The 10,874-nt window shown below is 42.2% G+C and overlaps 1 long non-coding RNA gene across 2 annotated transcripts in view; it reads right to left on the bottom strand.

The window, feature by feature from the left end:
- Positions 1-87: 87 nt before the first annotated feature.
- LOC112301452 (uncharacterized) overlaps positions 88-10,874 on the bottom strand; it is a 35,571-nt gene continuing 24,784 nt past the window's right edge. For both annotated transcript variants that reach the window (XR_011650356.1, XR_008425082.1), the window contains exon 3: positions 88-8,280. This is a non-coding gene — a long non-coding RNA (uncharacterized lncRNA). The remainder of the gene's footprint in view (positions 8,281-10,874) is intronic.

The following is a 10,874-nucleotide window of genomic DNA, read 5'->3' as shown; positions in this document are numbered from 1 at the left end:
CACATGGACAAAACCAAGGGGGAGGGTGGAGGTGGGGGAGGGAGGTGGGTTCAGCTGGGGAGGGGTGGAGGGATGGGGAGAAAAGGCATACAACTGTAATTGAATAACAATAAAAATTTAAAAAATAATAATAATAAAATAAAGATTTATTTTTTTCTCTGAATATTTTAGATGAGAGGAAAGCCAAGAAATTTCCAGGAGGAAATTTCCCTGGGCACAGCCATCCTACAGGAAGTCCTTTGGGTGGAGGTCCTCTTTAGAAACTTTGCTGGGTGTTTTGTCTTGTGAGCAGGTCCCCTCCCCACTTTTATCACTTGAAAAAACTGACTTTTGTATGTTTTGTTTTCAGTATGGATAAACTATATTTCGTCAGTAGAGCTTGGAAGACAAAATAGTTACAAACTGGCAAGAAAGAGATGAATTTCAGAATAAAACCCTAAATATTTCAGTATTACTTTCCATTTGTAGTAAGTTTCTGAGTTTGTTTGTTTTTTTTTACTTTGGGTGTTTTCAAATAAAATTCCAGGTTTACACTTGTAGAGCAGAAGTGTTAAAGTGTGCAGAATTATTTACAAACCAGTTAATTTTCCTCTAAATAGAAATAACTGACATCATTTTCTGAAAAAAATACACATTAAGGATTTTGTAATTGAACTAGTAAAAGACCCTTTTTCCTCCTTTCTTTCCCCATAAACGCTGGGATTACATGATTTTTGTGGATTGTTCAAACGCTATCAAAGTGTTCCAAAGCTATTCCAGTAGAGTATAGAGAAGGACAGTGTATCTAAGGCCCCTCTGAGCCTGAACAGGGAAGTACTTGAAGGCCCAGTTGTTTTTCCTGGGGAGCCTCCCCCTGGGGTGGGTCTTACCTACTCACACCCACCAAAGAAGGAGCCTGCACACTGGGAGAAGCTATAGTCCTGGAAAGCTGGGGGTGCATGTGCACATGAGAGGGGGTGATGCCCCTTCAGAGGTTCCACTTATAGTTCCCTGGGGCCTGTTTCTAGACATAGGATAGAGTTTTGCGTCCACAATGTGGGTGTATTCAGTGTAATTCATGCACATTGAGAAAGTCTGTGAAAGTCAGGAGTCTCTGTCCTGGGTTAGGGTCTGTGAACTTGGAGTTCACTTGGCTCAGAACCTTATACTGAATCCAGCTGATCATTTCCTCATGGGGAGCTGAAGCCTGAGAAAGGGAGTGTTTCCATTATTCCCTGGGAGAGGAGGGTGTTAGAGCTCCCAGAGTTCACTCCTGGGGCTGCCCACGTGTCCCTCCCCTTTGTCCCCAGGCACCATCCATCCTGGGGTTCTGTCTCGACCTGGAGGGTCTAGAAAGTGGAACCTTCTGAAAGAGACTCTCCTTGTGTCCTGTGGGAAGCAGGTGGCTCATCTGAGATGCTTTCAATACTGTGTTTCTTTCTTTTGGACCCTTTATCCACTGAATAGTGCAGCCCTTTGGCTCCAGTTTCCCTGAGCACTTCGTAATTTCATTCCCTGTCTGCAAAATAACATATTTAGCTTCTTGGGTTTAAAAATGTAAGTTGATGGAAAGATATGATGGTATTGAGTCAAAGTAATTGTGGCACTAAATAGAATTGTTCTTTTTAGGCAAGAAAAACTCAGGATGTAAGATGAATGTATTTAAACTCTCAGGTCAATTTTTGATTTTTATATCAGTGTTTGTATGTGCATGTTCCTGGAGAACATTGAAATTTAAAAGGCTAAAAGCAATTGAATTTCTATTTTAAGTGATGTGAGGTAAAGTTCACTTTTAAAAAATCAAAGTTTATTTGAAGCTCCCTCCAGTCACCTCCAAATACACAGTTTTGACCATTTCTTGAGCTCCTATTAGTATTTCTCTTTGAAAATCCTACTACCTTTAAGGAACTGAACCCAAATGCCTATTACTTCATAATATGCTACTTATTCCTGAAAATACCTCCATGTGAGATGTAAAGAAAGGATAAACTGGGAAGCATCTTAGTTACCAAGATATTTGAAATTTCCATTTTGTATGGTTACACTTTTGTAACCTTTAGTGTTTAAAGGAATTAAATTTTAGAATGAGCCCTGGCTGATGTGGCTCAGTGGATTGAGCACTGGCCGGTGAACCAAAGGGTCGCTAGTGCGATTCCCAGTCAGGGCACATGCCTGGGTTACAGGCCAGGTCCCCACTAGGGGGCGGGTTAGAGGCAACTACACATAGATGTTTCTCTCCCTCTTCCTCTCTCCTTTTCCTTCTCTTAAAAAAAAAAAATTTAAAAATTTAAAAAATAAATAAATCTTAGAATGAGTTCCCATGTGCAAAAGTTAAAGAAAAACTAGTAAATAGTAAAACATGGTTATATACATTTCTCTGCTTATTTTAAATAAATCTGAAAGGTAGAAAAAGTCTAACTTAAGAGACTCACTGCCCAAAAATCCTGGTGCTTCCAGCCACCTCCGAATACAGAGTTTTCTGATCATTTCTTCAGCTCCTGTTAGTATTTCTCTTTTTTAAATTTTTTGTTTATTGATTTGAGAGAGAGCACACACAAAACACCAATTTGTTATTCCACTAATTCACACACTCATTGGTTGATTCTTATATGTGCCCTTACCAGGGATCGAACCTACAACCTTGGTGTATCAGGACCATGCTCTAACCAACTGAGCTACCTGACTAGGGCTAGTATTTCTTTATATAAAAAGCCATTGTGAGTACATATTTTTCCTACCCATGTTTGTCCTTGTAATGAGCAGTCAGACTCCACACTGGTGTTTGCTGACCACTAAGCCGCCCCCTCCCTCTTCCCTGTGTCCACACCTGGACAGGCGGATGAGAAAGTCCGGGGCTCCCTCCTCTGGCACTGGCTTCAGATTCCAACCACACAAGCCCATCTGTGTGCAGAACTCTTGCCCTGGCCCTGCCCCCAGCCAGGATGCTTTGCTTGACCAAACTGTGTAGGGCTCCTGAATCTTCTCCCAGGGCTATCTTTGCACTTGTTGTAAAATCCAGTTTTAGCAGGAACCCTGTGAGGGAGGTGAACCAGAATCCCCCACCCTCCTATCTAACCACCCTCCATATCTGATCAGGTTCCTCATCCTCCACTGTCAGGTGATGTCTGATCACCCTGGCCTTTGTGCACCAAGAATCCTGTTAGGTCAGTTTAGCCAGAACACACTCACCCCTGGTTCCTTTTTTAATGATTTTCCACCCACTCACCCCCATCCTATCCTCCGGCCATGAATTCCCATTTGCCTGTGCTGTACTCAGAGTTGAGCCCAGTCTCATTGCTCACCTGTGAAACCCTATCACAAGGCCTATATACCTGTCACAGTGGTTCTGAATTACCCCTGCTTTACCATCTTTGACATGTGTCATTGACTATTTTTTCTTTAACACCCCCAGCTACAGTAAAATCCCAGACCAGGCTCTTTTCCTTGCTCCCTCAAGCCATTTCAGAGCTGCTTAAGAGGCCCACCTTACCCTCCCCACAGACTTCAATTATGAGAGTCTTAGGCCTTTTCCTACCCTATCTGTATGTGTAAGCCACCTTGCAGCTGACCCTAACAATTGCCACTGTGAACAGCACGTCCCTATATGACCACCTTCATGGTCGGTCTTCCCTTGCTCAGACTTGCTCACGTGCTCTGCTCCTGGTGGCGGCCTGCCCTGGGGCTGCTGGGGGATGGGGGGCTGGTGCTGCAAGCTGTGCTGCCCCGGGAGGCCTTGCAGAGCCTACCACGCCTCACTTCTAGACCAGAGCTGGCCACTTTGAGAATTACTAGGCATATTAAGGATTTTTGCATCTATGTTCATCAGAGATACTGGCCGCTAATTTTCTTTTCTTGTGTCTTTGTCTGACTTTGGTTATCAGGGTAATGCTGGCCTGGTAAAGTGAGTTTGGAAGTGTTCCCTCCTCTCCAAGTTGTTGGACGAGTTTGAGAAGGGCTGGTATTAATTCTTCTTATTTATTTGGTAGAATTCACAAGGAAAGCCATCTGGTCCTGGACTTTTCTTTGTTGGGAGGTTTTTAATTACTGATTCAATCTCCTTACCCACTGTTCAGATCTTAGATTTTCATGAATCAGTCTTAGTAGGTAGTATGTTAATTTTTTTTCAAAAGAATTTATCCAGTACTACATTTATCACATTTGTTGGCATATAACTTTTCAGAGTAGTCTCCTATGATTCTTTCTATTTCTGTGGTATCAGTTATAGTTTCTCCTTTTTATTTCTGATTTTATTAATTTGAATCTTTTCTCTCCCTCTTTTTTTAGCCTAGCTGAAGGTTTCTCTATTTGGTTTATATTTTTAAACAACCAACTCTTAATTTGGTTTCTTTGACCAGTTAGTTTTATACTTTATTATGTTTGCATCACTAATTAGCAGTCTTTCATTTCAGTTTGAAAGTCCCTATAGCATTTCTTGTAAGGCAGGTGTAGTGATGATGAACTTCCTCAGCTTTTGTTTGCAAAAGCTTTCCTCTTCCTTCATGTCTGAAGGGCAACTTTGTTGAGTAAAGCCTTATTGATTAGTAGTTTCATTATTTCAGCACTGCATATATCATGCCACTCTCTCCTGTCCTCAAGTTTTGTGCTGAGAAATTCATTGATAGTTTAATTGAGGTTCTCTTGAAAGTGACCAGTCACTTCCTCCTGCTACTTTCAAAATTCTCTTTGATTTTTGATACTTTAATTAAAATGTTTTTTGTGAAGTCTTTTTTGAATTCAGCTCCAACCAAATGCAGGTCCAGCTCCCTGCCATTCCAAAAGCTAATACTTGAGAGACAGGTATGATGTAAAAGGAAGATGGTTTATTCAGGTGCCACCTGGGACATGGGAAACTCTTGTCTCAGGGCCCATCTCCCTGGGAAGATGGAGGCTCATGTCTCAAAGCCCCCTCTCCACACCTCAGGGCAGGCAGAGGTTTTCTTTTTCTTTTTTTCTTTTTTTTAAAGATTTTATTTAGCCACACCAGCCAGAAGTTTTTATAAGGAGGGAGAAGGGAACAGAACAAAGAGATCAAGGGAGGGGGCTGACAAGTTCTCTAGGTGCAGACGAGAGAGCACGGTCCATTCCAATGAGGCAAGTGACGGTCTGGTGTGCGTCATCCTGGTTTAGTCATCCTGGCGCCACTGTTGAAGGTCAGCAAATCCCCTGGAGCTGGGATGCCTAGGAAGGACGGAGTCTGAATCTTTTGAAGTTAGTTCCTAGGATTCTTATGCAAACATGCTTTTTATCTACAAGCTACATATTGGAGTCAGCACTTACAGAAACAAAGAATGGTGGCGTGGGTTACAGTTCCCCACTGTTACAGTTCCCCACCGTTATACAACCCGTTTCAGGATCTCTGAGCTTCATGAAGCTAGATGTCCATATCTCTCCCAAGATTTGGGAAGTTTCTAGCCATTATTTCGTTAAATAAGATTTCTATCCTTCTCCTCTAGAAGTTCCATAATGTCTGGAAAAAGTCCAGCCATTGTTAATAATAATGAGAACGGTTTGCACAACATGGCTGTAACCTGGCAGCCAAGGAGAGTGGACTGGAATGCACATGCTTGAACAATGACAACTTCACTGTACTAGTCAGTGGGAGTGGTAGACACTGTTAGTGGGCATGTGTACTGTGTGGCTGTCACATTCAAAATGACCGAGGGAGTAGAGCAGCAGATCCGCATAAGTTTTGCAATAAGCTTGAACATTGTTCTGTGGAAACTATTCAAATGACTCAGAAGGATTTCTGGGACAATGCAATGAGTGCAGCGCAGATAAAAGTGTGGCACAAATGCTTCAAAGATGGTCAAGAATCTGTCGAAAGTGATCCACACTCTGGAAGGCCTGCAACAAGCAGGACACCTGAGAATGTTGAACGTGTACAGGCTGTACTCAACAAAGATCAGCGACTGACAGTGCGAGAACTAGAAGCTGACCTGGGGATTCCAAAAACTACGTTGTCCAAGATTTTGACTAAGGACCTTGGCATGAAACATGTCATGGCAAATTTCATTCTGTGGCTTCTGCTACCAGAGCAGAAGGAACATCGTGCTGCAGTTGCTAATGACTTGATTCAAATTGCTACCAATGAACTGGATTTCCTCAAGGTCATAACCAGAGTGAATCATGGGTCTACAGCTATGATCCAGAAACAACGGCCCATTTGTCCCAATGGAAGTCACCTTGTTCTCCATGCCTGAAGAAGGTGCAGCAAAGTAACAGCAAGATCAAAGCAAGACCATGTTAACTGTGTTTTTTGATTGGGAAGGTGTTATCCATCACAAATATACACCCCCCCCCCCAGGCCAAACAATAAGGAGTACTACCTCAGTGTTCTTCATCCGTTGAGAGAGGCACACAATGAAAACAGCCGCAGCTGTGGGCAACTGGTGATTGGAAGCTTCATCACAACAATGCACCCACTCATGTATCACATCTCATGCAGTTTTTTGGCAAAACATCCAGTCACTCAGGTGGCTCAGCCTCCCTACAGCCCGGATTTGGTGCCTTGTGACTTATGGCTTTTCCCAAAACTAAAATCACCTTTAAAGGGAAGAGATTTCAGACCATCGATGATATTCAGGAAAATATGACAGGGAAGCTGATGGCAATTTCAACAAAGGACTTTGCAGAGTGTTTTTAACAGTGGAAGAGACGCTGGGAGAACTGTGTGAGGTCCCAAGGTGCCTACTTTGAAGGGGACTGAGGTGTCATTGTCCTGTGTACAGTGTTTCTTGTATCTCCTTCAATAAATGTTTATTTTTCATATTACATGGTTAGATACTTCCTGGAAAGTATTATTTCTTTTGCTGGTATCCTCAAAGCTTTCTTCATTTCTTTTTATCCTGTTTTCTTTTTTTCTCCTCTTGAGTAATTTCAGAAGACCAGTCTTCAAGTACACAGATTCTTCTAATTCATCCAGTCTTAAAATTCTCTTACATTTTTCATTATATTCGTCAGCTTCAGAATATGTTTCATTCTTTATGATTTCTTTCTACCTGTTGAGTTTATTTTCTTGATTTCATTGTGTTGAATATCTGTGTTCTTATGAAGGCCACTGAACTTCCTTTGAACAAGTAATTGTAATTTTTGTCAGACGATTTGTAGATCTCCATTTCTATGGAATGGGGTACTAGAAAATCATTGTTTTCCTTTACTGGAGTCATTTTTCTTGTGTGTAGGTGGAGGGTGTTCCTTGAAGCTTTGCATTACTGTGTTCACATTTGAAGAAGCAGTCACATCCTACAGTCTTGCCTGGTTTGGGAGAGAAACAGCTTCACCAGTGAGCCCCAGAGGGATTCTGAGACTGTGTCAGAACTTTTCTATGGATACGCTCACCTCAACCTAAAGAGGGAATTCTTAGGATTGTATGACTTCCCTGGATCCTTTAAAGCCATTCCTGGCACTGAGAGCCTCCGTTTAGTTCTCCCAAAGGTAGTCCCCTGCAATGCCCAAGTTCATGTGTCTTCTACCAGTCCCACGAGCTGAGCCAGTTGCATGTGTGTGCTAATAAGACACTGGATGTTTGCGCTTGCTGCCTGGAGAAGGCACATGGAGCTGGCATGGGTGGGAGTGAGATGCAGTACACTGGGCATGCCCACAGTCCAGCTGGGGGTTTCTGCAGGCATCACATCCCGAATGGCTGAAATGCAAGCCTCCTCGTGGGGTAGCCAAATGTTAGTTGGGGTGCAGCCATTTGTTAAGTTTTGAACCCTGATTGTTGTGTGTCGTTGTAACTCTTTCCTGCCCCCAGCTTTCCAGCCCCTCAGCACTCTGGATTCCCTCAGCATTCTTAGTGAGATGGGAAATTGGCGAGCCCCCTGGGCACTGTCCCACACCACCAAGGAAGCCATGAGATCAGTCCTACACTGTCACTTTCCCCCTGGGAAGAATATCTGGCCGAGGGGGTCTCAGCAATGAGCTTTTGGAAGGGTATTGCATGTAAAGTGAAACTGTTCTTCTTACCCTTGTCGTAGTGTGTGTTCTCAGGTTTTATGTTCCAGTGGTGCGCAGGAACTTCTCCGCTGGACCCCCTGACTTCCACAAAGGTGCACTCATCCTTGGCTGGTTGTCAGAATTAGTGCTCAGTGGAGAGATGTTGATAGAAAACTCCTACTATCTTGTTGCTGACACTCTTATTGACTCGTGTTATTTAGGAGTGTGTTTTTTAATCTTCAAGTATTTGGGGGGGTTTCAAATACTGTCCTTGTTATTTCTAGAGAAGTGCTTCTGTGGTCTGCAGCATACCTTGTATGATTTCTCTTTTTTTTAAATCTTCACCCAAGGATGCATCCATTGATTCTAAAGAGAAAGGAAAGGAGAGAGAAACATCAATGTGAGAGAGGAAACATCCATAGTTGCCTCCCATACACGCCCTGACCAGAGACCAAACCCACAACCTAGTTATGTGCCCTGACCGGAATCGAACCCATGACCTTTCGATGCATGGGACAATGCTCCGACTAACCAAGCCACACCAGCCAGGGCTCTAATTTCTCTTTTTTTCAAATTTGTTAACATATGTGTCTTAGAATGTGGTGTATCTTGGTGACTGTTCTATGTGAATCTAAGAAGAATGTACATTCTGCTGTGTTTGAATAAAGTGTCACATGGATTTCAGTTAAATCCACTTGTTTGATGATGCTATTTAATTTCATAATGTCCTTCCGGATTTTCTACCTGCTGGTACTCTTCATTACTGGTGGGGGTGGGTGTTGAAATCTCCAACTATAATAGTGAATTTATTTATTCCTCCTTGCAGTTTTCTCAGTTTTTGCCTTGTGTGTTTTGCCCCTGAGTTGTTATGCATGTACACACGAAGAATTGCTCTGTCCTCCTGAAGAACTGACCTTTTATCATTACGCAATGCCTCTCTATCTCTGTGAATTTTTCTTGCTCTGAAGTCTGCTTTTTCTGAAACTCATGCACCTATGCCAGCTTTCTGGTTTAGTGTGGGCAGAGTATATCTTTCTCCATCCTTTACTTTTAATCTGTCTCTGTCTTTATATCTAAAGGGTGATTCTTGGAGACAATATATAGTTATTATTTTATTATCCACAGTCACAGTTTGTGTCTTTCCTTTGTTATATTTAGACCATTGATGTTTAAAGTGATTTACTGGTGTTGTTGGATTACTATCTACCATATTTTTTACTGTTTTATATTGGTCACCTTTGTACTTTGTCTCTTTTTTGACTTAGATCTTTGTTCTTCTCTGCCTTTTTGTTGCATTTGAAGTAAATCTTTTTAAGTTAAATTTATTGGGGTAACATTGGTTAACAGCATTATGTAGATTTCAGGTGTACAACTCTATAATGCAGCATCTGTCTACTCCATTGTGCTCACCATCCGGAGTCACCATGTACTTGACCCCCTGCACATTTGTCCTCCCTGCCCCCTTCCCCTCAGGTAACCACAAATCTATTTTCTGTCTGTGAGGATACTTGTTTTGTTTGTTTGCTGCTTTTTTTTAGGAACCTCCGTCCTGTGTTCCATAGTGACTGTACCAATTTATATTCCCACTGGCAGTGGGCCCTTTACTGCCTTTTATTGAGCATTTTACTTAATTCAATTTTTTCTCCTCTCAGCATATCATTTTACTGATATGCTGAGTAGTAGTTTTACTAGTGCTAACTACTAGTTTTACTAGTAGTTAGGCTTGAGTCTGCAGTATACATGTACAATTAACCCAAGTTCCTATGAAGAAACACAGTACCTCTGTACTGGAGGTGCAAGAGTATTTCCAGTCCCTCCCTCCCTGTCCCTTGTAACATTGCTGTCATTCATTTCATTTATCTGTATGCTGCAATGACTGAATACATTGTTACTACTAGGACCTTGAACATGGTGTTATCTGTCAGATTAAATAATAATAACAAAACAAAGTATTTTGCCTTCATTTATTCCTTCTCTAACACTCTAAATTTATTTATCCTGACAAATTTCAAGAAGGGGCTGGAAGCTTGGGAAGGGGCCCAAGTTCTCACACACCACACAGACTAGCCTTTCTGGTGACAGCCCCATCCAGGAGCCATCAGGAGCCCAGCCAGAGTCTCCTCATTAGACAAACATGGTCCTAGTGCTCTTATTTCAGGAATTTATCCGTATTTTGCTGTGTATAATACACACCCATGTTTTTTTGCACATTATACATGGGATTATTATACCCATGTATAATGCACATCCTTATTTTTCCCTCAAAAATTTGGGCAAAAAAGTGCTCATTATACATGGTAAGATATGGTACAAGAATTTTATGAGCTTCCTGCCATGAATCAAAGTCAGAGACCAATATACAGGCAGACCTCGCTTTGTTGGACTTCACTTACGTTGCATTTTTTTTTCAATCGAAGGCAAGACCCTCAACCAGTAAAAAGATTCCAAGTCACTCTATTGCAATATGCATTTATTGTTGTGGTCTGGACCTAAACCACAATATTAATGATATTTTATGATATTTTAACAGATATTTTCTGTTATCTGACAGCTGACAACTTGAAAGCTTTAACCCTCCTCCTAACCCTTTGTGCCCCACGTCTGTACAAGGTGATTTTTCAAAAAGCCTGGCTGCTCACTCCTTCTGGCCGTCAGGAGATCCAGTCCATGAAAGCCCTTTCATGTGTCTGTGTGTGTAAATGCTCCCCCCAGCCCACCCCAACCCTCAATTAAAAAAAAAACCCAGCCAGGCTCCTTTCCATGCTCTCTCAAGCCCTTTCCCACCTGCTTGAGAGGTCTGCCCTGCTCCCCCTAGAGACCTCAGTTATGGAATTCATAAACCCTTTTAAGACATTCCGGGTAGGTGTGTGCTGGTTGGGATGTGGTTGGGGGGTCCACCTCTCTCTGCAGGTTATAGGAAACGTAACATGGGGAGAAGGGTATAGCGATACACTGCTTCG

Source organism: Desmodus rotundus, chromosome 9, assembly GCF_022682495.2.
Source record: "Desmodus rotundus isolate HL8 chromosome 9, HLdesRot8A.1, whole genome shotgun sequence".
NCBI lineage: Eukaryota > Metazoa > Chordata > Mammalia > Chiroptera > Phyllostomidae > Desmodus > Desmodus rotundus.
The sequence above is the reverse complement of the archived record's forward strand: the minus strand, read 5'-3'. Positions and strand labels throughout refer to the sequence as shown.